At 37.5% G+C, this 27047-nt stretch overlaps 1 protein-coding gene across 5 annotated transcripts in view; it reads left to right on the top strand.

The window, feature by feature from the left end:
- LOC145686776 (netrin receptor UNC5C-like) overlaps nucleotides 1-27047 on the top strand; it is a 773553-nt gene that overhangs the window by 711229 nt on the left and 35277 nt on the right. The gene's annotated exons all lie outside the window — the stretch shown is intronic.

Genomic DNA, 27047 nt, shown 5'->3' with positions numbered 1-27047 from the left:
AAGCCACTAAAATACAGTAGAGTACCGAAAACTCGGCCTAATGTAGACCGGAAGGTGGCCGAGTTTGTAAAAATGCCGGGATATTGGGAATGGGGTTAAAAAAAAAAAGTACGAGTGTTTCCTCAGAAAATCCAGTACTGTACTTGTATGTATTGATTTCTTGAGAATAGAACAGAGAATAAACCGCCTAATTACCCTTAAACAAAAGAAAACTACGTACTTTATGGAGCCTTTACTATACATGAAAATTAAAATTAATGAACACACACTGTACAGTAATTTAATTTATAAGACAGACCTCAGAAAATGCTTGAAGGGGTTTACGTGCGGGGTTTTCTCACCCTGCCAAGGTATGGCGGAGTTACCGGGTTATCGACTACCGAGTTTTAGGGACTCTTCTGTATATAGGATAGCATTTTAAAAAAATCAGTGATAAAATTACTTTTTTACAAAATCTGAAATAACAATGCAGTCAGAAAGGCCGCTCTATAATAGTTACTGTATGTGACTATTCTCACCCATAGTACTTAAGAATTAAAGAGTTGAGTTGATTTTGAGTTTAACGTCCCGTTCAGCAGCGAGGCTATTTGAGACGTGGACCTACTGATTAACGTGGAATCTGAACCACATGAGCTCCCCCGGGAATCGAACCCGGGTCTCCCACGCCAAAAGCGTGTATGCTAACCGCTTAGCCACGAAGGAGCTCTTAAGGATTAAAGAAAAAAATGAAATGAAATCTTTAAGTTTTACGTCCCGCGGTTAGGCTGAAGGAGACGGTGATGATGAGGAATGAATGAAATGGTGGAATGAAGAAAGTAAGAGGAAACGGGAGAACGCCGAGAAAACGCACGCATACGGTGTTTGTCCAGCACAGAGTTCACTTGGCGGGGCCTGGGATTGAACCCGGGACCCCAAGCACCAAAGGTGAACGCTGTACCACTGAGCCACCGCTGCCCCAAGGATTAAAGAGTTTTCAGGAGAATAGTAAAGAGTACATTGGTTGTCCACCCTCCTCCTAAGGTAAAAAAAAAAAAAAAAAAAAAACACTCTTTAAAAGATTAGGTCTGGTGACCCGTTTCTTTGTATGTCATAGTCCTGTTAGTCACTATCTCACACATAGCCTTAAAAAAAGGAAAATAGAATCACTAAAGCTATTGTATGTAGTACTTTCTTTAGCGGATGATTTTTTTTTTAAATTTTTGTTACAGGATGCACTTGCAGAGTCTTTGCAGTAGCTATCCATCTAGCTGTAAAAACAGATAAGATAAGGGGGAAAAATACATTGCGTATCGTAGAAACTCGTTTATCTGCGCTACTCTAATTCTAATGCAGCTGGAGTGAACTTTTTTTTTTTTTTTTTTTTTTTTTTTTTTTTTTTTAGAAACTTCAATGTGGGTCTTCTCTTTATGTTATCGTTGTTAACACAGCATGTTGAAGGGTGCTCAGGAATTGCCGCTTAAAACAACTTATAGTCGTTTCACAAGGGCAGAAAAATCATGCAAATTTCCGTTTTTACTGTACGCAGAGGTTAGTTACACAAGGATTATGTCTTCTAACTGAGGCCGGAATGAAACCTGTATTAATAGAACGTATAAAAACTCCGTTTGGGAGGAGCGGATAAGGACCACACTATACACGACACTCAGATTCACGCAATTACGCACAATGCTTTATAAAAATGCAGAACAAGTTCGTGTTATTTCTCATCGTGAAACTTAGTAGGCTTTCAGACCTTTGAGATTCAGTGTTAAAGCCGGAAATGAGAACTACTACTTCGGGTTTTAATCTAGAGGAATAACTGCCGAGATAGACCTTTAATCCACATCAAGGTATACTCATCATTTTAACTATTTCTTTTGAATGGAGTTCCAATCAAGACTGGCTGTGCCATATGTGCAACACGTGCATTTGCACGGGGCCTTAAAATCTGTCAAAACCAGGACCCGGATCTTGTTGACCTAAAAAATTTTAAATAGTGACCTATAAAATGACACTAAAATTCCTGTAAAATGACCCTAAAAATCACAAAAATTGACCTTAAAACTTACGTTTTCTCAAACTTTTATTTCGTTAAACATTGACATTTGTTAGAATCCATTAGATTTTTAATTAGCATTTCTCACTCATATTCAAAAAGTTTTGTTTCAGTTAGTTGCAGTCCATTGATCATTTATTTCTATTGATCAGTCCATTGTACGGCTTTGTAAGTATTGAAAGCGTCAATTCACTTCCGAGTTGAAACTACGATGCACTCTTAAACAATAAAAGTTCGCAAGTGTAGACTACATAAAAATAATAGATAAAGACCTGTTTAAAACCCTTGTACGCCTTCTAATCCATTTTTAGTTATTCATCTGATCACATTCTTTGTGGTCAATAACCCAAAACTATCTGTTTGGTCACCTACCAACCCCCACCTTTCGTTAACCAGCTACAGTTTGGTTTTCATTAGCTTGTTAAAAATGCAGTTTTTCCACTCCAATAGTCAGGAAGTAAGAAAAGAGATTATTCAACTCCGTAATTTCCACATCCGTAAACCGTGTTCATTTAAAGATTTCCCTATGTACAAAAAAAAAAAAAAAAAAAAAAAAGACCATAAGTGACCTAAAAGTTACCTTAAAATATTAAGAAATGACCTGAAATTTCAAAACGGCAAAAAGTGACCAAAAGTTGACCCTAAAAAATTATATTTTTAGAACCTAGAGTTGATGGATAACGTTTTTATTTTAACTTGCCTTGTCCTATGCGTAACAGAAAAAAGGTGATTTGTCAACAAGATCCGGGTCCTGGTCATAACTATATATATTATTTAAAATAAATATTTCTAGTTGGAAACAGACTTCATGATGATGGTAATTAAATTTACTAAGCTGACCTTCTGTTTTAATAATATATTCATAAATCATGTTTAGGTCGCAATAGTTTAAGGTCACATGGACAGTGCTAAAACAAATGGTCAAACAAATCTTAGCATGAATTGCTTCATTGTTGTCAAATATAATTGTCAAATATAAGAACTCAATTCTCAAACAGTAGCGAACACCTGTTTCATTTACTTAGTTATCAGAGTTTTGATATGAAAACTAGTCTTGTCTTTGTCACAGACAAGTTCCTTATCATTGAAAGTGGAAACATTTTGGGGAGGGGGTATTTTTTTTAAAGATGTAGGAGGAAAATCAAGAAATAAAGATTAAAGAGCTAGTTGCACTGGAATTGCAAACTGGTATATTGAGATTGAAACTCGATATTGGATTCTATAAAAGAGAATTACAAGCTTTCCTCTGAATGTGAGTGCAATTTTCCATTCCCTTCGTTGTTCATGATGACGTAGCATACTTAAAAGTCTGTCTTTTACAATTCGTTCTTTTTGGCTGGGGGAGGGACAAATAATGACATTGCACGAAACGGCAAATTGCCTAGGACGGCAGTGAGTCACGTCCGGTTGACCCACGGCCCATTCACAGATCTTGACTCACTTGACCCACGACCTACTCCATTTCTGCCTGGGAGCCCGTGCATGAGTCACTAATCCAGCAAGAGGACGTGGCAACATAGGAGACGAAACAGAGTTCTTTTATTAGAAACAGGTACACTTTCCAGGACGAGACATATCTTTCAGGATACGTTTCCGAGACCAGACGACAGTCTCAATTCTGCCTGTCTTTGTGTGTCGTTCACCATGCTTCCGTTCTGTAATATAGTATTTGTGAGTATATTGAATAAACTTGTCGTCATTATATACTTTCCTTAAGGTATTTTCGTAGTTTTATTCTAGATTAACCCTTTGGTACGTGGGGTCCTTGGTTCGATACCCGGACAAGTAAGTGTGTGATGGACAACATCGTGCCCGTGGATTTTGTCGGGGTATTCCCGTTTCCTTCTACTTTCTCATTCCACCAATTCTTCCATCATCGTTGAATTCCCTTAATTATCGTCTCCCTTAGCCTAAAGAGCATGATTATGGGACGTTAAACTAAAATATTTCACTTCAGTTCATTTCGTATTTTTCTAGATTAAGATGTCACTTGGTAGTAAAAGCTTTAAGTCAGGGCTTCTCAACCTTTTTACACTGGCGTATCACCAAAGCTTTACCGCCGTAAATCGTACGCACCATCAACAACGGGTCGCGTACCACCAGTGGTATGCGTACCATAGGTTGAGAAACTTTGGCTTTAAGTGATGCATATCTTATATATCAGATTTATATCTTAGTCTCTGTTGTTTTCTTTCAATAGGCTACAAGTGTGTTCACCATTACGATGCATAACTATATAAATATTTCTTACCTGCAGTTATATAATCTTTTAGCCGAGGTTCGTCGAGTTCTAACTTTGGATAATGAAGCATTAAAAAGGCACTTTCAAATGGTGATTTTAACAACTCTAAAAATATTGGCATTATTAAGAGTTTTTTTTTTTTATTTTCTTTGCTGAAATTTATGACTCAACAGACAAACACCTTCAAGGAGTCAATAAAATTCCGTTCGCTTTCTTTTCTCTTTTCGCATAATTGTGTCTTACTCTTCCAGAGACTCATTAAAACCTACAAGAATGATTTGAAGAAAAAGACGTAAAATAAGGTTGCCAACTCTGAAAAATAAAATTACCGTCACTCATTGGGCTCACTGGTACATTTTGTGAGCAAAGGGGCGGGGCGGAGAAAAGCGTGGGATCTGTGTTTGGAGTATCGGAAGAAAAATCGAAGTTTTAGACTCTAGTCTAATAGTATTCAAAGGGGCAGCGGTGTTCTGAGGGGCATGGCACCCTTTGTTTAGCCTATGCTACACCCAGGGCCGGTTCTGCCATATGTAGTACACGTGCATTTGCACAGGGCGGCAAGATTCAAGGGGCGGCAAAATTTGCCATAACTACATTATTTAAAATAAATATTGTACTTCTTGTTGGAAACAGACTTCATGATGATGATAGTAAAATTTACTAAGTCGACCTTCTATTTGAATACTACATTCTGAAATCATATTTAGGTCGCATTAATTTAAGGTCACATCAACAGTGCTAAAGCAAATGGTCAAACAAATCCTAGCATCAATTACTTGATTGTTGTCAAATACAACAACTCAATTTTTGAACAGTACAAACACTTGTTCCATTTAGTTAGTTGTCACAGTTTTTGATATTAAAACTAGTCTTACCTTTGTCACAAACATGTGTTCCTTATCATTGAAGGTGGAAACGAAGTTTTTTTCTTTCTTTTTTTTAAGCTTTTATAGCGGAGAATGATGAGGACATGCAGAAAGCACTTTCAAACTTGAACGACCAACTGGAAGAAACATGCAAAATGAAGATAAATAAGAAGAAAACGAAAGTGATAAAGTGCACAAGAGTAGGACAGGAAGGAGCAAACGTATGGCTAGATGGAGAGAAAATCGAAGACGTTAAAACGTCCCCCTATTTAGGAAGTCTAATATCCTCGGACGGAAGAACTGAAAAAGATGCAAGTTCCAGAATAGCACCGGCCAAACAAGCATTTAATAGAAGAGGACTGCTAACATCAAGAAATGGGTCGTTGGACGTTCGTGAACGATTTATTAAGACCATTTACGGGTATGAAACGTGACCCTCTACGGATCAGAGACATGGACACTGAGAAAAGCTGAAATATCCAAGCTGGAATCATTTGAAATGTGGTGTTGGCGCAGAATGCTGCGCATATTATGGACCGAAAGGAAAAGGAGTGAAGACGTACTACAGAAAGCCAATGAAGGACGACAGATCACGAAGATAATAGGAAAAAGAAGAAACAGCATGCTTGGCCATCTTATTCGACACTCCGATTGGATCACCGTGCTGATAAGAGGAAAAGGTAGAAGGAAAACCAGGAAGAGGAAGACCAAGGATAGAATATCTAGATGCAGTTACGAAGAAGAGGCCTTATCAAAGTATAAAACAACTCTCCCAAGCGACAGAAAAATTTTAAAATTTCCATGTTGCCCACCAACCTATGGTTGAGGTGAACAAGAAAAAGAACGAATATCGAAGGAAAATCAAGAAATGATATAAAAGAGCTAGTTGCACTAGAATTACAAACTAATATACTGAAATTGAAGCTCGAAGTTGAATTCTATAAAAAGGATTATCATCTTTCCTGTGCAGGTGTGTTTGACTAACATAATAGATTATGATTTTTTTTTTTTAAAAAAAAGACACAACGAGATTGTATATTGGTAGTGCTTAGGCCTTTCTGAGTGCAAGTGCTCTTTCCCTTCTCTTTGTTGTTTATGATCGGGTGTGTATGAGATAAAATCGTTGCTTTTACGATTTGTTCTTTCTGGAAAAAGATGGTAGGCAAACGATGCCCTTGAACAGGACGGCAAATTGCTCAGGACCGGCCCTGGCTACAACCTCTTACAGATCACTTCGGAACTGTAGTCATTGGCGTAACTAGGATATTTAGTTAGGGAGAACATGATCTCTCCTGAGTATTGAAAAAAAAAAAAACAATTCAGCGGCCACAATTTTAGCCTATGATCTAAGAGTATTCTATGGGAGGCGTGCAATGATGTTCTAGGGCAGCCTGGTAACCCTTAATAATGTTGTAGTTACGCCTGTGCCTGTGGGTATACAAAGTTTGAAACATAAAATGAAAGATTATTGTAAATTAATTGTTGAGAATGATAAGTACACAGAGAAAGAATTGGAAACTATACACGGTATTCAAAATTTTGTTATAAACAGCTGAAGAATGATTGTATTTTTAACCTTAAAATGTACTTACAATTTAATTTGTCAAAATATTAGATTACCAGGAATGAAAATCAAGTAAATTTCTCTTGAAAGCCTTACAATCAATATTTTAATAACGACGGTAAAAATCTGTACTGGCTACCGGCGTTATTCAGAATAGCAATGTTATTTCCTGCCCTGTCAGCAAAATAACGGTCAGTTGGCAACAGTAACCTGAAATGAAGCAAGGGGAAAGGATTTGATACCGAGTGTTAAAGTGAAAAATCTGAGAAATCCTATAAAACACTAATCTCAACCGGGATATTAGTGCAGACGCTACATAAATACAACCTTGAGAGGAAAAGAGAAAAATGTTTTGTTTTCATTTTATCTCTACAGTAATTTTGTTCTTTTTTTTATTATTGTTGTCTTTTTTATTATTCTTTTTCTAATACTTTTTAGTGTGTATATATAATATAACCAACACCTTGCTGTTTTTTAAAAGTTCTTTTGCTTTCTTTACAACTGGAAATTATGTTTTATTGAATTATACTTTTATTGTCCGCTGTTCTTAATGTTGCATTTGATTGGCGTTTATAGACAGGCCAATTGTGAGGTGTAATTATCCAGCTGAACAAGGAAGCAGTGCTGTAATATATATACGTATATCAACACCCTTCCAAACATCACAACACCTGTCTTTCGAAATGTAATTGTACTCTTTTTAATTACTTTTGATATTTGACTTTATTTCGTGTATTGCTTCTATACAGAGATCATAAATGACGGTTGAAATGGGTCAGATGAAAGAGTTGCAAGAAATTGTAAAACATCTTCCCAAAAGAGCTGAGTCGTCTTATGAAAGATTTCTTGAATAAATTCACAGTGCGGTAATAAAGTTCCTGGACTGATTTCATAAAGTGAAAAAAATATCCTCAATTTTCTGCGTAGTTAACTCCTCTCTCGATATACAGGTTTGTTCGTTGGTACAGCAACTGGAAGCTGCTGGACAGGCCATTTTCATGGACCTTCCAGTTTGCTCGTCACGGTCCTGTTGATGGGTGTTCACGTCCTGAAAAAAGTTGTCTTTGAGGTGAAGTTTCAACTTTGAGAAAAAGACATAGTCCGCTCTACCTAAATCTGGTGAGTACGGTGAATGGTCGATGACAGTAACTTAAAAAAAAAAAAAAAAACTCATGTTACAGTTCTGTGAGGAGGTATTTGTCGTGAAGAAGACCCCCAATGCTGGAGCTGATTGTGGTCTTAGATACGGGTCACTCTTGGTGAAATCATTTCACGACCTCTATATAGAAGTTGTCATTATTAGTCAAGCCTTATGGAAAAAAATCGTGGTGAATCAGACCCTTGGCATACAGTATTCGACATATTCCTAAAGTGTACGGTGTCTTACTTAATCGATGAGTTCTACCAGACAGTACGGCGATGTTGATTTTCTGATGGTACCTCAATAACGTGATAGTTTGCTATTAAATCGACAACAGTTTAGCGTTATTTCAGTAAGTTACTTCAGAGATCAATCAGCTATGTCGATCAGGGGATATACGGACAACATTCACTAAATCCCACGTAGCGCATAAAAAAAGGAGAACATTTAATTTGAGGAACGGCCGCGTAGTGTCAACTTTGTCATTGTTCATTGTAATTATAGTAGGCATCGTTCTTCGTAGCCTTGTGTTGCAGATAATAATAAAACAGGTGAAGATTTTGGATGGAAGTTAGTATCCATATTAATAAAGATGACAGCCGCGGATTTCGAACCCAGGGCCTGGAGATTGCAAAGGAAGAACGCAAGGCTTTCCACGTATGCTCGCTTGCTTTTAAAAAAAATATTAGAGAAAATTAAGCCGGATGTGTATTCTTACGCAGGTTGATGTGAGGTCCCAGTTTTTGCTTTGATTTGCACATACCGTGAAGACCGTATATCTTTTTTCACATTAGAATCATCTCCGACGTTTGTTCTGCTAATTGGTGGTGAAGTTTCTTTTTCCCCTCTCCTCTGTATGTTTGGAATTAAAAAGAAAAAATCATTCTAGTTCAGTTCCAATCTTTCAACAGCGAGAAGTATTTCTAGGAAACTAAAACTCGTCGTTCCAAAGAATGTGTTAAGTCAAAAGACAGAAAATAGCTTAGCTGTGTGTCTTTTGGGACTCAAAGGGAAGGGGTTGGGGAGGGACGGTTGCGTGTTTGTGGAAATAGAAATAAGTAGCAGCTTTATAAAAACTAGAACGGTTTAACTGGTTCCATGTGCGCGCGACGAAAAAGTCACAGACAAGAGAGCACCTACACCGAAGTTTCCTATTTTATTTCGCGTTTCCTCTTCCCGGTATAGTACAAGTATACTCTTATCTTCGTTCTCTTCTTGACGGAGTCCAGCTCACAAGGGAAGTTTGGGAGAAAGCATTCGCTCGCAGAGTAACTAAGCATGATATTTGAAACAACAAATCATGCTGATTACAAGCTAATAAAATTACTGTATGGTTGAGAACTTTTCGAGAAATTCAATGTTAAATGCACGATTGCGCCTCCTGTGACCTACCGTTATTATGCATCCTGATGGTTACAACTTGCTACTGCTTGATCACTGGGGTCTCAGGGGCGGATCCAGGACCGACTACTGGGGGGGAAGGCGTTGGGTTGTTGTAATGCTACTTGTAAGGGCTCCAAACTTTGAGATGGATTTTATTTATATATAAAATAAGAAAGTTTCCTCTTCTGGGGGGGACGATCGCCCCCCACTGGAACCGCCCCTGATTCACAAACAAATTGTCCTTTACAAGGTGCATAACGGATGACAAAGACGTGATAGTTGAGAATATACCAAAGAATTGCACACGATTTGTACAACCATTTGATGTGATTGGATTCCGACCAATCAAAGATTATGGTAGGAGATTTGGTGTACCAACGAAACAATCAAATAAAGTTCATGTCCATGCTAATGAATCAGTTCCGATCACCGAGATACATTGGATTGTTTCAGTTTGCGTTCCACAAGAAGTAATCGAACAAATTTTATATACCCTTTTGAATCACCCGTCGAATTTGCTTTTCGCTTTGGTTATGCGATTTGTTTCCTTGACGGATGCAACGCAATTGCACATATAAAATGTTCATGATGTAAAGATGTCTTTTGCCTGCGTCATTTCGTCATAGAACAGAACAACAGTGATCAATTTTCATCTCTAACCTATCGTTATTGTGAACAGTATAATGACTAATTTTAACTAACCAAATTGTTAGTTATTGCAAAACAGTTTTCCTGTTATCTCCGATCAGTGGCGTATTTAGGGGGGGCTTCCGGGCTTAAGCCCCTCCCCCCGAAATCTTACTTACTATAGTAAAGTATATGAAATACCGTGCAGAATTTTCACATTTTCAGGCAAAGCCCCCCCCCCCAAGGTTAGCAAAGCCCCTCCCGAAAGAAAATCGTAAATACGCCACTGTCTCCGATAGAGATCAATATTTGTTGTTAATAATGTTGTACTTAACGCGTTTAAATGCACATATACTCATTTTTTCATATAAACTTCAAAGTTGACTCTCTCCAACAGTTCTCAAATAAAAATCCTGAGGAAATTTATTAGCTTGTTGTAATCAGCATGAATAGATGCTTCAAATGACATGCTTAGTTTCTCTGCAGGCGAATGCTTTCTCCCGAACCTTCCCTTGTCAGTAGCGCTGCAACTTTTCTTAGAAGAAGAAGAAGAAATGAGAAATGAACACCAAAATACACAACAGTCAAGGGACAAAAATAATAAACGAACAGTAGCGGAGAGTTTTCAATTCATAGTCGCTAATCCACACTCATTTTACGGCGATGGTACGAAGTTTTAGTTTATCTTATATGAGTGTTTCGTCCTGCTTCTTTTGATAACTTTTCTTTCATTATTATTAATTTTGACCAAGGACAAAAGCAAAGAGATTTTATAGAAAGACGGTGTATTGTGTGGGACATAAAGCGCCATCTCTATAAGAAAAGAAACGTAGGATTAGTAGTTTGAATTGAAAGACCGGGGATTTTAGCTTCTTCTTCTTCTTCTTCTTCTTCGGTGAAGCCATTTAAAGTTATAGTGTGACAGCTTTGTGGAAATCTTCAGGCTTCTTAAACTTCTGTTCAAAGTAAAACTTATTTTCGACTAAATCCCGTAAAGGAGTTCCCCCATTTCCTCTTCCATTATTTTATAAGAAAGGAAAAATAAAGAAGTCTCTTATGATATTGTAGAGAAAGTTGTGAATTTGTGAAAACAAATGAATGGATAATGTAGATACTTACTACTTTTCCACACAACGCTGTTTTAGCAAACAGTTAAAACAATGCACGCATATTTGAAGGAATTAAAGCAAGCAATGAGTATCACAAAACAATGAAACAAAGGAAAGACAAAAAGAACACTTAAAAACAGAATAAAGAAGATAATAGACTAGTTGTAGCTTGAATATGTGTTTTCATTGTTATAATATCACCTTTAGACTTTTAAGAAAAAATTGTGTGTTCATAAAGAAATTTTATTGGATCAAAATACCCAATATATTTCAGATAGAAATTTTCTTCTAGGCCTTATATCGGGAGAACTACATATAGTGTAACCAAACCAAAACTACCACTTAACTCAGTATGATGTCCTTATTCCGTAAAAAAATACGAAATCTCGATTTAGGGGCCATTAAAAATTTTTGTGGGTCCTCATCCAAAAAAAAATCCAGTTTTTCATTCAATTAAATATTTTCTTGTACGCCGTATATCTCGATAACTACATATACTGTAGCAAAAGCAAAACTACTACTTAACTCAGTATGGTGTGCTTATTCCGTAAAAAAATATGAAATCTCGATTTAGGGATCACTCAAAAATTTTGTGGCCCCTGATCCAAAAAATCCAATGTATTTCATTCAGTCAAATATTTTCTTGTACGCCTTATATCTGGAGAACTACATATAGTGCAGCGAAACCAAAACTACCATTTAACTCAGTATGATGTCCTTATTCCGTAAAAAATACGAAATCTTGATTTAGGGGCCATTCAAAAATTTTGTGGCCCCTGATCCAAAAAATCCAGTATATTTCATTCAATCAAGTATTTTCTTGTACGCCCTATATCTCGAGAACTACATATAGTGCAGCCAAACCAAAAATACCACTTACCCCAGTATGATGTCCTTATTCTGTAAAATATACGGAAACTCGATGTATCTAGAGGCCGTTCAAAAATTTTGTGTCTCCTGACCCAACATCTAATTATTGGCCAAGATCGCAATCTTTTGATCCATTTTTTTTTTCTTTTTTGGAACATTCCTAAAATTCTTGTTTTTGAAACTTTTTCCTACCTAAAGACATCACTTCTTTTCAGGGGTTTTGCTTAGTGCGGCCCAGGGGTAAAAGTGAGGGGGAGTTCTCAGATGAAACAGATTAGCTCAGAAACTGAGTTATAGCCTGTAGGTAATTAAAAGTAGCGTGTCACCCATTTATAAATTTTGTAAGGAGGGCACTTAATAAAAAATAACCCAATCCGCTACTTGTAGCCCAATCTGGCAACACTGCCCACAACATATATATATTACGTAGTTGTGCTAGAACGCTCAGACGCGGCAAAGTTTGTAGACCTAATTACGACATGTGCAAAGTATTTCCTATTTGATATATTTTCCGTTAAATCTTTGGGGATCATGTTATTATTCTTGATTTTTTTTTCCAAAGTAGAAAACAGAGAACATCTAAGTTTGAAGGTTCGTCTGAAAACTTAACCGGGAGCACTTTGCCACTTTATATGTCTCCAGATACAGGTGGAATGTATGAGGGGAAGGAAATATAGTATGGGTAGAATGCATGAACTTAACCCAGTGACGTATATCACCCAAGTCTCCCTCGCTCGCTGCCTAACGTATCCTACACCACTCGAGACACTTCTGTACTTCCTGAAGAACGCAGTCCAAAAAGAGTTCGTGAATGTTTTTTTTTTTTTGGTAAGTTTAGCATCTGGTGTAACCTAATACTGTGATAAATGGCAGGGCAACTCTGGAACGTTAATTTGAAGCAGACTTTTTTTTTTTCCTCCTTTCGTTGGTTCGTCCTTTAACCCTCGTGGTGGTCCCATTTCATAGTTTACGCAGAATGTTCAGACTTTAAAAGGAAAGTTGTTTGTCGTAGTTTTTCGCCTCCGCTTTTATCGCAGTAAACATAATCCACTTCCTACTTCCACAAACCGGTTGCAAAGATTCCAATTGATGATTCATTCTTTAGATATCCACGTTGCTTTTGCCTTTTAGATCTTGCACTTACAAATATTAATAGTACACAAGAAGAACGTTGACCAGGAAATGTACAGTCATGTTTCAAAAAGAATAGTCAGGCAAATTACTGTGTATCGCTGACAATTAAGATGTCACACAATCGTTTATTAAATTACAACACTCGATTGTAACTTAAAGAATATGGTAATATTAATAAAGCTTTGTAATAAAATAACAGTCTATAATGGTCAGGGCTAGCCCTAGGCAATTTACTACTCCGTACAATGGCAACATTTACCGCCCCCTATCCCCCCCGAAACAACCACGAAAGCCACAATTGTAAGCATGCTACTCCATTATGAAGGGGAGGGAAAATTCACTGGCACTCAGAAAGCCCTAAACACTACATATACAATGTCGTTGTGTCTCTTTTTTCTTTACATAATGATATATTATGTCAGTGAAAGATAAAGCAAACACACCTGCAAAGGTAATCCTTTTTATAGAATCCAATATCGGTCTTCAATCTCAATAATACTTACCGTTGTAATGTAGTGTACGTATTGTAAATTTTGAGAAGTACCAATTATTAGTTGAATATTTTGCCAGAACAAAACGCTAGTTGGTCCACCTTCTGAATAAAGAAAGTTGTCTTCTCTGATAACACACTTTTTACTAGACACGCTGATACCGTTGATAAAATTCAAAACCAATTTCGATTTTGTTATTTTTCATTTTTATGTCAATATTTAGTTTTGAGTCAAAGAGTAGGATTATCATAATTAGTGCTTAATGTAAAGAGGAAGGTACACTCTCACCATTCCGGACAAGCAAGTAAAACTCCACGTCAACACATCCATTTGATTTGATTTCATCTTGGGTTTAGTGTCCCGTTAGCAGTGCGGGTTTGTATGAGAGGTGGGCCTATAGTTCAAGGTGTGATCCGAACCACATGAACTCCCGCTGGGAATCGAACTCGAGGCTCCCACGCCAAAGGCGCGTACGCTAACCGCTTAGCCACGAAAAAGCTCGCTAATATAGATAGGCTAAAAGAAAGCAAATGTGCTCTGATTTCTGATAGAATCATTGCATATAGAAGAAAAATACCTGAATCCTAATATATCTACTTCAAACATGACACGGGGACCGCGGTGGCTCAGTGGTAGAGAATTCATCTCAGGTGCATGGGATCCTTGGTTCGTTCCCAGCTCGCGTCAAGTGCACTTTGTGGTGGATGAACACCGTGTGCGTGGGTTTTTCGGGGTTCTCCCGTTTCCTCCCACCTTCTTCATTCCACCATTTCATTAATTTCTCACCATCACCGCCTTCTTTAGCCTAGCCGGCATAACTGTGGGGCGTAAAACTTAAAGGTTTCATTTTTTAAAACATCGCAAATCAAAGATTTAAATAAAAAGCAACAAGAAAAAGAAATCACACGAAAATTAAGGAAACAAATCGAGCAGAGAAGTCCCTTGACAACACGTATAGAAGGATTCTCCAATAAACATTAGCCTTGTCAACTGGTTTTCTCTCTCTGTCTGTCTGTTTCTCTCTCTCTCTTAACTACGCACATAATATTTTTCCAGACAATCCAACTTTAACGACTGAAGACGTTGGAAAAAACAATTTAGAAAAAAAAGTTACAGAAGTTATGTCTTCTAAAAAAAATTTCTTCAATTTCCTAGAGAGCCATTGGTTGCTGTTGTAAATGGAAATATCACTCCAGAGATTTCTAGTAGGGTGGAAAAAAAACGGGGAAATGTTATTACCGTGAAAAATGATCGTTGTTATCAGATGGCGCTAGGGTTCTATTTCAACAACGCTTTGCTTGCACTAACATTACTTTGAGGTTCATTTTACCAATGACTGGCTGGCTGGCGTTAAAGACTCGTCTCGAAGGTCAAGCAATCAGGAAGAGATGTAGGCAGGATAATATTGCATATACTAAAAGAACGTTGAGAAATTCTTTACTGCCCTTTCTTTGAAGAAAAAGGTCGTGAGAATTTCGTGTCATCTGTAATGTGTACGGAAACAAGAGATTGAGATACATAACCCGAACTATTTTTGAGTTTCTATACCATTTTTTGGTTTTATGTTATCCGTGATTCACATAGGGCCAAAGAGTTCTTCACCTTCAGGAACTGATTTGGCATTAGTGAAACTCAGTGGCGGATCTAATCCATGGCCGGGGGGTTTAGGCCCGCCAGTTTTTCACTTGCAAAAATGATTTAAAGTATTATTTATATAATTTTGAAAGTTTATAGTAAACTCATGATACACCTGCCATAGTCTTTGTTCTGACTGCTCGTCTTCCCAGTTTTTACTTGCTAGATCCGCCCCTGGGAAAACTGTCACGACAAAATCATAAGGGGGAAAGCCACGAAGGTTAAAACTCCATGAAAGGCAAAACCCACGCAACGACCTCTTCTATCAAAATTATGAATGTGTGGAGGGCTCCCTCGTGGGTAAGGGATTATCGTACGCGCCTTTGGCGTGGGAGCCCCTAGTTCGATTCCCTCATGTGATTCGGATCACACGTTAAAGTGTAAGTCCACGTATCATATATACTCGCTGCTAAACGGGACGATAAACCCAAAATGAAATCAAATCCGTCTCATTTAGCCTCGCTGCTGAAAGGGACGTTAAACTCAAAATCAACTCAACCTATCTATAGTAGGGTTTGAAGTTTGCTTTTTTCCCCTTTACCTGTAGTGTCGTCAGAGTAAATTCCGATCTGGCCCCACCCACTTATGTGCATTGTCTTGAAAACAGTGATGACGCCAACGTTAATTTGGTGGCAAGCGGAGGGGCAGTCATTTGTGGTTGGGCAGCTATTCTTTGTGTGTACTGAAGATAACTTTATATTACTCAACTTTCATTAAAATACGTAATGTCTGGGGCCACGTAATGTCCTTCGGAGGCGTTCTTATTTCCTCTTCACTTTGACGTCGTCACTGCTTTACAGTCATACCCAAAGATATGAAAGAAACCGAAAAAAAGAAGAAAATTTTCAGTTCAGTGTAAATGTTGCAGTGTTTAAAGTTTCCAATACAGTACAACGTTTAGAACTACATATTATTTAAAATATCAAAATTCTAACCCTGGATTTCCCGTACCCATGACAGCAATCTTATTTGAGTTAACTTATTTGCTTAGTACTTTAGCGATGTTTGGGTGAGTAGGTTCTTTTCTTCCCGCTAGCTACTTCCGTATGTATTCAACATACGAGGGTGTTTCTAAAAGTTTCTTGAAAGAGACTGAAATATGACACCACTGGTATTAAGTGGCGTATAGTGCCATTTATGGAAGAAATCATGTAGCAGTTTCAACAGTCCAGCTGCGTTGGTCGTTGGAGTCAGTCATTTAAATCAGTCCCTGATCATGAGGTCGCATACTGCATGACAGTGCTTCAGTTCACACGACTGTTATTGCCCAAGGCTGGAGTGAAAGATTGTGGCGTGTGTGGGCTACGACGAGATCCAGCATTCACCCTACAGCTCAGATTTAGCACGCAGTATGTGAGCGTAACGCATAGCGAGTAATTCAAATGGCTTCCTCCAACGAACTGACGCGTACTAGACAGTTGAAGCTGATTGACTATTTCGTCCGTAGATGGCACTATATGCAATGAACACTTAAAAATAATGGTAAGATATTTTAATGACAGTTCGGAAACTTTTGGAAATGCCATCGTGTATTTGAGTACATAAAAAAGAAAGAGAAGATCGAGTGGCTTGTTTCTAGCTGGCTTCCCTCAGCCACTTCTCTAAACGTAAAAGTTTGCTCCTACGTCATAAATTGTCCAGTTGGAAATTATTGGTCTAGATTCTTACAGTGTAAGGATCCTAAGAGAGGGCGTAACCCTCTAAAAGGGTGCTAGTCATTATGACTAGCTATAAACGAATGAACGACAGTGGGCGGTTTGCAAAGACCTATCACAAGTTAAAAGCACGTGCTGAGAATTGGTTTCACGTATTTTCAAAATTCGATTTATTACCAAAGGAAGAGAGTACGGTGGTTCTCAGTGGTAAAGTGGTTACCTCTGGTGCGTGTTGGTCCCTGTTTGAAGCCCGGCCGAAATATTTTGGTGGACAACATCGTGTTCGTAGGTTTTCTCGGGATACTCTCCTACGTTCTCATTCCACCATTATCATTCATTTGCCTTAATCGACGTCTTCTTTAGGCTAAAGGCAAATGTCTCGTTAATCGCGTGGCATTAAGATGAGATATTTCACTTCATTTTCAATTCGATTTAGGGTCTATTATCATCAGACGCCCACTCAGAAATGTTTGCTGGGAGGGATCCAAAGTATTTTTTGGGAAGTCAATACATTTTTGTAATATTGAGCCTGTTTTATTCTCGACCCGAAATGGTTATGAGTAATTGTTAATTACTACCATCTATATTTTTAGAAAAAAAAATATAGAAGTAGATTATTTTTATAAGAAAAGAAAGAGTACACATGAGGCTTAAGATCAAATCTTTAGCCTACATAAGTCATTTTTCTATTAAAAACAAAGTCTACAAATGTTTGTGGGGGAGGGGGGGAGTCTGGAACGGTAACCCGCATTGGTACGTGCTTGATTATCACCATTCATTTCTCATCGTCTCCTTTAGCCTAAAGCGTACAACTGAGAGACGTTAAACTCATAAATAAAAATATTACAATAGGGAGAAGTGTTCCTGAGACCAATTAACGAGCATGATTCTTGTGGCTGGGATTTCAACGAATAGTATTGGCTTCAATCAGTGTTGCCAACCGTAGCGGAATTCCGGTACGCGAAGCGACTTTTCGTTGCCCTGGCGACAAAGCGGCAACGGGACGAAAAATACGGAAAATGTAGCGACCTATCTTAAAACTTCCAGTTTTCCGTCAAAGCTTAAAAGAAGTGAACAAAGTAGGTTCAAAGTAAAACATTTATGTTAGGTTAGAAAATATGCAACAAAATTTAATCAATTCGGGACTTATGCAGAAGCCGTTCTGACGCATGATTAGTGCCATACTAAAGAGTTCTACTAACATGTTTCCTGCAGGAGTCAGGCCTTTAGCATGACGCTAGTCATACGTCAAAACGACTCTGCATAAGGCCAAATCTATCTTGTGCATGTAATGCTTGTCCAGGCCTTAATCAGAGTATTGTTTTGGGGAGAGAGGGTCCACTTGTATGATAGAAGTACTCTTGAGACAAAAGTATTGAACTTATTAGGCAGTTAAATAGTATTTTATAAAAGTTTATTGGGGAGAGAAAAAATAACATTAAACGAAAAACTACTTTTTTTTCTTGGAAGTAATTGTAATGAAAAATTTAATAAATTTTATATTAATACATGTATTAACATTATTTGCACCTTAATCTTTGTTTAATTTGTTGTCAAGTGACATTATTGTAAGTATTCTTACATTATAATTTAGAAGTTATTGTATGCAGTAACGAATAAAATATCCATTTCCTTTCCTTTCTTCTAATCATATTTAACTGAAAAATGTATACACCTACAACTGATGTTACATAATGATAATATGTTAATAAAGAACATTATAATAAAAATGATAAGCATTGACCGAGACTTTGATAATATTAATTCAAATAAGACTGAAGTTCTTTTTTTAGTTCATAACATTTAGTGAAGCACTAAATCAGAGCTTTCTATTAATAATTTAGGCCTATTATTAAGGTTAATGTAAAGGGACAAGTTTTGCCGATAGATTTCACTAGTCATCGTATCTTTCCCATGTATTTTTTACCTTTCACGAAAATTTACAATTTCTTTGATAAATTTCATCCTAGAGACTTCAAATTTTTAGAGAATGAACTTCATAACCTATTAAAGGAAACAATCCGTACCGATTTTTTATTTAGAATTTTCTTCATTGTTGAAACAGTTCCATTGTTAAAGATTTGGAAATCCATTTCAACAATCAAGTCATTTCAACAATTAAGAAAATTCTAAATAAAAAATCGGCACGGATTATTGCCTTTGAAAGATTATGAAGTTCCTTTTCTAAAAATTTGAAGTCTGTAAGTTGAAATTTGTAAGAGAAATCGTGAATTTCCGTGAAAGACAAAAAATACACGAGAGATACGAATGCTGTAGTGCCATCTATCGGCAAAACTTGTCCCTTTAAACCAACCTTAATGTGTGAAATATTTTGCAGTTTTGTTAACTGCATTCTTTACCATTTAAGTTTAGTTTTATAATGTAGCGAAAAACAGCGGAATTTCAGTAAGGTTAGTGGAACATGGTGGAATTTAGATGCCACAGTAGCGACTTTCCAGCTGGGAACCTGGCAACTCTGGCTTCAATATCGTTTCCTAGTACTTTAACTTGTTCAGAGTATCTTCAGATTCCAGAAAGCTAAGTACAAGAAATAGGAGTAGAGAAAACCGTCCCCCAAAGAACAATAGAAGAAAATGAAGAGCGCTGAGTGTAGATAAACAAAGAAAAATATTAGCTTGTTTTGCACAACGATCGCTTCGAGAACAGAAGTATCATTTTGAAAAAGAGCGGATAACAATCACTTCACTGCCATTTCTTCATTGTTTGTCAGCCATTTGTGGGTTGGAAAAAATATGATAACATCTCAAAAAAAGTTTCTCTTCCGAGTAGAGTTCGTGTTATGGAATCGCGTTGTGCTTCCGAGTCTTCTTCCATTGTTGAAAGATAATATTTCAGGGTTGGTGATGCGCTCGCGGAATTTGGGGCTGGCGTAACATGACATAGAAGGCTGTCTGATGTCAGCTGCTGGATGGGATGCGATGGTAGGATTACAGCAGAGGAAAGATTGCTGGGAATTTGTTGTTACATGTAGAGAGAGAAGGGAGCCTCCTTGCACATCAACTGGCAGCTGCGATTTGAAACACTCAGAGGGAGGGAGGGGAGGAGAATATATGAGCACAAAATGAGCCTGTCTCAACTAAGAGTATCGGTGGACTTCACTTAGTTATCGTCCTTAAAATGAGAGACATAATTGCTCGCTGGAATATTAAATTCTCAAATAACACTGCAAGGGAACCAAGTGATATTCAGAATTTTATAGGGAAATGTCAATTGTTGCGTGGTTCGAGGCTAATTTATATTCGTATAATCAACAATCAACATTATGTACGAAAGGAAATAGAACAGGGATGCAAATAACCACTTGCCCACTCGCCCGAGGCATGTGGTTCATCCGTGCGGGCGAGTATTTAATATCATACCGAACGCAAATAAATGATTTCTATTGTTGGATGTAGGCTAGTAGCTTTTTACCTGGGCTAGTAAACTTTTGTTGCTTATTTGCATCCCTGAAGTAGAAGGAAGATGGACAAGAACCTAACTAACCACTTCCGTGACAGCTCTTATGGACCTGAGCCGCTCCAACGCCATCTATTAGCGACCGGGTGAACTAGGTCCAGACTAGCGACGAACACTGCGTCGCCCTATCCCTAACAGGTGTATCAGCCATCACGTCTTTTATTCATGTGGCTCCCCAGCTTGTCTCACGACGCTGGGTGGAAACCGAAAATTGGGAAGCACCGACCGGGAATCGAACCTGAGACCACGCGAACGTGAGTCCAACGCATTAACCACCACACTACGGTGTCCCCAATTTAAGAATCTAGTCCCATATTTGTACAGTGAAACTGGAAATACGGCGTAAAAATACTAAGGGTGAACAGACACAAGAACCTTGAATTTCCAAACTAGCTTGGAAAGAAAGAAGACTAACCACTAACGTACATGCGCGTGACGCGGGCTAGTGCTATGGATTTGAAATGAGAGTATCTTTTAGTTTAATGTGCCATGATTGCTATGCTGCGAGGTTAAGAGTCGTCATCTCGGCGAAATTAAAATACTGCTAATTTTACAGTAATTATGTGATATCTTCAAATAGATAAAAGATAATCGAAATGTGGAACAAGAGCGCCCTAGACAATATTATTTTACATGAGAAACCGTTATCACGACTCACTTATCTGCTTTCGATTTCGAGCCATCGCGTTTCTAAACAGCTCAAAACGGAAAGCCGCTAGGTGACTTGTGATAACGATACCTCACGCAAAATAATATTGTCTAGGACGCTCTTGTTCCATATTTCAATTATCTTTTATCTATTTGAAGATATCACATAATTACTGTAAAATTAGCGGTATTTTAATTTCGCCGGGATGAAGACTCTCAAGGGAGACGTGATGATAACGAATGGAATGGCGAAGTGAAGAAAGTGGAAGGAAACGAAAGAAACCCAGAGCCACCGTGATCCAGGTTTTGTTTTTATTCTAAATGAAAATGTAATGGAATCTTTGAGTTTAACGACCCACGATTATGCCCTTTAGGTTAAGGGAGACAGTGTTAAAGCAAATGAATGATGATGGTAGAATTAGTGGAATGAGAAGGTGGAAGGAAACTCGAATACCTCTAGAAAACCCACGAACACGATGTTGTCAACCACAAACGTATTTCACCAGGAATCGAACCACGGACCCCATGCACTAAAGATAAAAGCTGTATCACTGAGACACCGTGCCTCCTGTTTTTGTTGTATTCAGTATTCCTTTTCAGGTATACTTGTGCTAGGGAAGTAGGCCAACCGGCCTTCTCCGGAGCTAAAAAAGATTAAGTTGTCACACTTACGTGCAGGGCATGCCCTTGAGCAAATAATGTCCAAAGTGCAGTCTCCTCTCATTTTAATTTTGCTCTCCTCTCTCAAAGAAAACATTCTTTTAAGAAAGTCTGGTTGTATCTTCGCTATAAATGAATGTATGATACGGTAGAAATTCTTTGCAGATGCAACGTTAACATCACTCTTCATGTCAAGCTGTAGCGTTAAACAACATAACGAAGGGGGAAAATTCCGAGATAGTTTTTCGAACGTGGACAAACAAAAGAAAGAGAGAAATACGAAAATAGTTGACTGTCGCTTGTATATGTCAGTCGAATCGTCACGAACGTCATTTGTCTTTGGATGCTGGATGGACCGATGGGAGAGAAAGCGAAGCGTAAGAAGAAGGGAGTTGTCACGGAGGCCTCCGGTTCTTTTTCGTTTTTTCTTTCCTCTTCTGTGTCTCTGATCTCTTCTCCTCCTCCTCCCTTTCTCCTCTTCTACGCCATTGCTTGCGACCCTTCTAACAGGGTACAGACATCCATGAAATTCCCCCTCGATTCTCCCCTGTCCGCCCACCCACATCACCAGTTAAGATAAAGAAATGAAGATGCTGCTTTGTTTCTCTTTGAAGGAGATGGTCTCAAGTGCAAGGGACAAATCGCTGGGCAATTGCCTTAAATAATTAGATGTAGTGTCAGTTTAAAACGCACAAAATCGTAACTTTATGAGATGTATTGATTGAATACGAAGTGTTATCTATTTCACAGAATAATATGAAGGTAATATTTGCTTTAAGCGTATTTACCATATGACTATCTAAAATTTGACTATCTATTCTCACGTTAACAATTCCTTATTTATATTTTTTACATGGCCCTCCGACAAGGAAATACAATAGCTTAGATACGTACAAAAAAAAAAAAAAAAAAAATCAGATGAGAACTGCATTTGATCATGTTGTTTTGGTATCCTGTGAAATACTTTTTTAAATAATATTTTGTATTTAGTTTGTAATAAACAAAATAGTTTTAACATACAGTTATTAAAATTAAATAATAATGTTATTTAAAAAGTTGTTCACTGAATATCAAGACAACATGATACGTAATCAAATGTAGTTGTTGAGTTCGTTCCTCTAGTCGCTGCCGTAACTTAGATTTAAGGGGCATTGTTATTCTGGCAACACTGTAATTTCTACGGATGGCAACACCGAAAATTCTTCAGATTCATATTTTCTGTTGTAGAATAACATTATCTATGATTGTGGTAAGTTGCATTTCATTATCTCCTTTCACTTATGAAAAGCAAGCAAAACGAAAATAGTAAATTTTGTATTATTTTTAGCTGTCATTCTATTAAGCTGTAGGCTCATATTTTATATATGTATGTCCTCGGTACTGAAAAGAGTCCAAAACATTCAACGGGATTGGAATGAGGACACATATTTCGATAGTATACCAGTTACCAAATAACTAATTTTAAATTTTGTGTAGTTCTAAAACTTTAACATTCTGAATTCTGCAGACCAGGTGTACAGTAAACAAACGGGTAGGGCGCTTTTCGAAACCTCATTGACATCCCTGCCTTTCGAAAGTGAGTCATGTATGCGTTAAGGAACTATAATAAGCAGGTACTTTGTGTGTGGACTATGGGCGTTTTAAGTTTTTCCTAAATAAGTTGTCGTTAATACTCGTAAATCAAATCCATTTGTAAGACCCTTTAGAACTGTATAATTAATCCAGAAATGGAAAACAAAAACAGTTTTAAAATGTTGACTGTTCTCAATATTTCTGTCAATACAGCGAAGAAAAAGAAGAAAGAATTATATAGTCCGTGACATTAAAAGAAAAAAGCAAATCAAAGTTATCTGTGCGTGATTGTTTTTTGTTCTGTGTTGACGACATTCGTGTCATTTCCATAATACAAAAGATTTAAACCAACACTATTAAAAAGAAAGAAAAAAAAGCTTAAAACCAGTGAATAATAAATTTATTAAAAAAAAAAACAGCAACAAACAAGATCTCTGTGTTAAAAATTGAAGAGAATGGATGTGTTATATGATGAAAAATTAGTCCTTCAAATATTACAACGCAAATAAATGGTCAAATCGATTTACTGCCTGTCAATTCAATAGCAACCAATGCTCGATTATCTCTATAATTTTAAACATAATAAAATCGTTCTAACAGCTAGCTACTCCTACGCCATCTGTGTTTGGTTATTAAAAGGTATCGAGAAAAAAAGCAGAAGACTGGAAAGTGTTTACGCCTTTTAAAAACTGAACAACGGGCATTGACTGTGTTTTGTTTTTCCTTTTCGTAAAGGCGCGACGATTTATGTACCTCCATTGTCTTCGAGGACATTAATATTCGTGGGAAATATGGGCGCCCAAAAACCGATTTTAAATAAACGTGAGAAAATGTACACATAACATACACACACACACACACAAGTCATCAGAAAAGTTACAGAAGATGTTTTCAAGTATATTTTTTTCCCGCCCCTCTTTTACGAAAGTTGAAGTACAACACCTAAAAGCGTAGGCTGTCAACTTCATCAAATGAGACAAATTCAACAACACAGGAGAAAAAGAAGAAGAAGAAAAAACCTTTTACTTAGGAAATAATCCACATGAAGAAGCGATTATTTAAACACGTAAAAAAAAAAAAAAAAAAAAAATCCAGAATGTGGGCGGAGAAAGACCGGTTATGCAAATTAGATTTGTTCAGCATGGTCATAATAACCTTTGCTAGCTAGGAAATTAAGAACCTGTTACGGTGTTAACTTCTGATAAACAAAAATACCGACCTGTCATTGGTTTTAAGGGTAGTAAACGTATCTTCAACCGTTGTACGTGATTTGATCGTAAATTTTGCTTCTATACATTCAAGACATTATTATTTTGTGTAGCTTCTTGCATCTTATCATAATCCTCTGTCTATTCTCCCCTCTTTTATTTCTTTCGTAGAGAATTACACATTATATAAAATAGAATCTCTTGCGTTTTCCAAATTTGTCGTTTTGCCTTATTTCGTAACTATTTGTAACTTTATTTATAGTGCTAAGTAGGGGCAAAAGTGGATCTGAAAAGGTAGGGGGAACGGTAGGTAGCGGCGTGACGTCACGGCGCCCCCCTTGCCTATCGTTACCCACTGTATTTTTTTAGGAACTGGAGGGATGCCGTACATATTTTTTGGAGATGGTGAATGGCGTTCCCCGCGTTCACCCTCATTTTAACCTCTGGTGCTACGACATATTTAGTATTAGTGCTAGGAACAGCTATCAGCCATAACACTGTCAATTTCAGAAATTAGTTCATTCAGAAGGTAAACATATAAGAAAAGAATAACCTTGCTCAGGAGCAGGGGCACACCCACGGAGAGTCCTGCGGATCCGGAGCCCCCCTCTGAAACTTCCTAACTCAACATACATTTGTACACTTTCTCAATAAAATTACAATTGTTTACTGTAATTTTAACAGGGAAATAATTGATGTAACATGAAAATTTGATCTTAGACTTCATCTGTATTCTTTCTCTTATAAAAACAGTCTAGTTATATCATTTTCCCCGGAATATAGGTGGAAGTATTTTACAATTGCTTATCGTATTTTCGGATGCAGAATAATACCCGTTCAAATACTACGTACACGTAGTGGCTTGTAGTAGGTATTGGACCCCTCTCAACAAAAATTTCTGGGCGTGCGCTTGCCGAGGATACTTTTTCGGGACGAGCTGAGAAATTTTTTCTAGTCTCCTAGGCAGGGCCGTGCCGTAGTGGGAGAGAGTGGGGCGACGGCCCCGGGTGCCGAAGTAAGGAAGGCAAAAAATTCGGGAGAAAAAGGGGAAAAAAGATAAGAAAAATTGCTTGGAATATATGTATGGAAGTTTCGCCGTATATTCTCGCCCCGGGTGCTGATTTTCCACGGCATTGCCCTGCTCCTAGGCAACATTAGTTTACCCAAATCTTAGATCTTTATAAAACTATATACATTGATTAAGTGATTATATGTACATGATGAAGAGCATTTAACAGTTTTTAAAGATTACGCAAATTCATTGGCGGATCTAGCTCGGGGCTTGGGGGGGCTAGGCCCCCCAGTTTTCAGAGTGACGACTGGAGTCTGGCAGCCTCCCCCTCCAGTTTTTACCTTCTAGATCCGCCACTGCGCAAATCATTGCACAATAAATATAGCCTTAACTTTTTTTTTTTTTTATCTGACTCCCTTTGTGGACCTCTTGTAACGCACAAAGTTTATGATTTCTTCTAAAACTAAATTAAGAAAAAAAGTAGGGCGTAAATTTTGTATGTAAATTCACAAAACGAGACAAAAAGTTTTCCGAGGATCGACACGAAACAAGACGAGATTTTGGCCTCGTTTCACCTCCAACGATATAAAGGAAATAGACGTAGTGTTTGCTTATTTACCAGATCTCGAATCAATCATAATTGACAGGTTAAACTACTTTTAAATCACCTAATACTGATTGTTTATTTAAATACATAAAAAAACACACAATATCGCCTTTTGGGTGGGTATAATGGGTTAATTTTCTTTAGATTTTTCTCATTGTAGTTTCTTAGCACTCCATCTAAAGAGGCCTAAAATATCTGTTGACACACGCCACTCTTTGTCTTATCTTAACATTACAAAGTGTCACTAAAGAAGTTTTAATAATATATCTTAAATTGTAACTAACTAACTAACTAACTCTATGACCTATGGAACCTGAAGGTGCAATGCCCGTTTACAAAAGCTCTCCATGGACCTCTATCTTTAGCCAACTGGATCCAGTTTCTATTCTGCATTGCAATTTCTTCGAGATCCATCTTAATATTGTCCTCTCATCTGCGCCTAGGTCTTCCTAATGGTCGTTTTCCGATTGGATTTCCAGTTAAAACTTTGAAAATGTTCCTACTTTCTTCCATCCTGGCTACATGATCTGGTCATCTAACCCTCCTAGTCCCTCTAACCCATTGATGACCTTAACAATGTTTGGTGAACCGTATAAGTAATGTAGTTACTCGTTATGAAGTTTTCGTCGCTCCCCATTGCCGTTCCTCTTGGGTCCGAATATCCGTCTCAGGATCTTGTTCTCAAATACTTTCAGTCTACGTTCTTTCCTCAGAGTAAGCGAACACGTTTCGCAGCTATACAGTGCAATAGGCATGATTATAGTTTATATATTGTAAAATTCATAATCCTCGACAGAATTCGCTACGACAAAAGACTTTGAATAATAATACGAATTTTCTGCTTTTAGTCGATATTTAGTTTCTTTGTGAATGTGGTTTTGGTCCGTTAATGCTGACCCTAGATATCTGAAAGTATCCAGTTCAACTCTTAATTATAAAAAGAAAAATGTCAGTTTGTGCGATACGCTCGCCAGCAATTTTATGCAATCTTGTCTAAGATATTTGAGTGTTGGTTGTATATACACAAGGGGGCAAAATAATAAAAGCAAACATCTCGTTGCGTCACGTTAATTTCTACTAGTAGCCAGTCAAATTAACAAAAGGTTGCTAC

The sequence above is a fragment of the Thermobia domestica genome, chromosome 5 (genome assembly GCF_964235325.1).
Source record: "Thermobia domestica chromosome 5, izTheDome1.hap1.1, whole genome shotgun sequence".
In the NCBI taxonomy this organism is placed as follows: Eukaryota; Metazoa; Arthropoda; class Insecta; order Zygentoma; family Lepismatidae; genus Thermobia; species Thermobia domestica.
The sequence above is the reverse complement of the archived record's forward strand: the minus strand, read 5'-3'. Positions and strand labels throughout refer to the sequence as shown.